The sequence below is a fragment of the Cryptomeria japonica genome, unplaced genomic scaffold, assembly GCF_030272615.1.
Source record: "Cryptomeria japonica unplaced genomic scaffold, Sugi_1.0 HiC_scaffold_480, whole genome shotgun sequence".
NCBI classification, from domain to species: domain Eukaryota; kingdom Viridiplantae; phylum Streptophyta; class Pinopsida; order Cupressales; family Cupressaceae; genus Cryptomeria; species Cryptomeria japonica.
In genome coordinates, this window is record NW_026729300.1 from 17,840 (window position 1) to 20,000 (window position 2,161).

General features: G+C 61.9%; 1 non-coding gene across 1 annotated transcript; it reads left to right on the forward strand.

Annotated features, from left to right (window-relative positions):
* Positions 1-863: 863 nt before the first annotated feature.
* LOC131871908 (5S ribosomal RNA) lies at positions 864-982 on the forward strand. The gene has a single exon (XR_009370097.1). It is a non-coding gene; the product is annotated as a 5S ribosomal RNA (ribosomal RNA).
* Positions 983-2,161: the final 1,179 nt, after the last annotated feature.

The window sequence follows — 2,161 nt, forward strand, 5'->3', positions numbered from 1 at the left end:
CAATGTGGGTTCAAAGGTGCTAAGTTGGGTGCGAGGTTGGGTGCGAGGGTGGGTGGGTGCCAAGGTGTGCTAGGTGGAAGCCCGGGTGGGTCGGCATCCCATGGGTGTCGAGCTGGGTGCCTGATGGGTGCTTCTTGTCAAGTTTTAGTCGTCGGGACTCATTTCGAGCCTTAGAGGTCGTTTCTTGTCCGGTTGCCCTGTCTTCGACCTGGGAACCCAATTTTGGTCCTCGGGTCCCATTTTTTTTTGTCTCGCATCCCACTTTTGGCCTGTGGCCTTTTCGGGGTCGATTCTCGTTTTGGGCATCAGAGCATGTTTCTTCTCCTAAAACCCAATATTTGTTTATTAAGTCTCGGAACACATTTTTGTTCTCGTGGACCCATCATGGGTCTTGGAACGCATTTGTGGTCCTTGGGTCCCATTTTGCATCCCGAAACTTGTGTTTTGGTGCTTGATCCCTATTTTGGGTGCCCACCTTGCACCAAGTGCGCACCCGGGGCAAACCGAGCGCCTTGGTGCACCGGGGCAAGATCGAGCGTGCACCCGAGGCGCCCCGAACATGCACCAAGGTGCACTCGGCCCACATGTGAGCGCAGGTCGTTGCGCCCGAGGTGGTGTGTGGGCACCGCGTTGCAGACGGGACACTGCACGCACACGACGCCCCGTCCAGGTGCACGCACGTAGGCCGGGCCGGGTGCACACCCGACGCCCTAGCAAGGTGCGCGCACCCGGGCAGGGCTCACACTTGGCGAACGGGGCGCACTTCGCGAGGGAGGGTGTGCACCTCGACGGGGGTGGGTGGCCGGGGTGGATTCGCACGTGGGTCGCGGTTTGCTAAGTACACACTGCGACAAGCTCATAACGGGTGCGATCATACCAGCGTTAGTGCACCGGATCCCATCAGAACTCCGCAGTTAAGCGCGCTTGGGCCGGAGTAGTACTGGGATGGGTGACCTCCCGGGAAGTCCCGGTGTTGCACCCTTTTTTAGTTTTTCGCCGGGCGTCGCAATGCTATTTGAATAAACCTTTTGCCCGTTTGCGTTCTCGTCGGGGCCGGGCCGGGCCGGGGTGCGCTGCCCGCACTACCGCGCGCGCGGGGGCGACACCGAGCGCGCACCCGAGGCGCCCCGAGCACACAGGCCACGGTGCAACCCGGGCGTTGTGCGCGCACCCCGGTGCGCCCGAGGTGCTGCGCGCGCACCCAGGTGAAATCGGTGTGCACCTCGGCCAGTGCGCGCTCGGTCGAGTCGCGCACGTTGGCCAAGGTGCACGGTGATGTTTCTTACTCTAAGGTTCCGCACCAGACGCCCGGGACAGGTGAGCGAAGCTGGGCGGGGCCGGGTGCGCGGCCGGGGCAGGTGCACGCAGCTAGAGAGAGCTTTGGAGCACACCAGAGGTGCGCACCTTGGAGCACACTTCGGAGCGCACCAATGATGCGCTCCATTCAAAAGTTTCCTGAAAAGGCAAAAAAAGTTGAGATTATAGAATTTCCCACTTGAGAGATTGTAAAAAAAAAAAATTTAAAATGAAGGAAACGCGGGTGCCAAGGTGTGCGCGCCCGGGTGCGCAGCCCAGCCAAGGTGTGCGCACCAAGGCGCCCACCCTGGCGAAGGTGCACGCAAGGTGCGCACCCGAGGCAAACCGGACAATTAACCCAACTTTCGACTTCGCGCGCACCTGCGCACCTTGGAGCGCACTTCGGAGCGCTCCTTGGTGCGCACCAATCTTGGGCACCTCGGAGTGCACCATGGCGCCCACCAAGGTGCGCACCCGGGGCAAACCGAGCTCCGACTTCGTGCGCACCTTGGAGCGCACGAAAGGTGCGCACCATGGCGCCCACCAAGGTGCGCAGCCCAGCCAAGGCGTGCGCATCAAGGTGCGCACCCTGGCGAAGGTGCGCACCCGGGGCAAACCGAGCTCCGACTTCGTGCGCACCTTGGAGCGCACAAAGGGTGCGCAACCCAGCCAAGGTGTGCGCACCCCGGGCAAACCGAGCTCCGAATCGTGCGCACCTTGGAGCACACTTCGGAGCCCTCCTTGGTGCGCACCGATGTTGCGCACCTCGGAGCGCACCCGGGGAAAACAATGCAATTAACCCGACTTTCGACTTCGTGGGCACCTCGGAGCGCTCTCGGGTTCGCACCTCGGAGCACACCGAGGT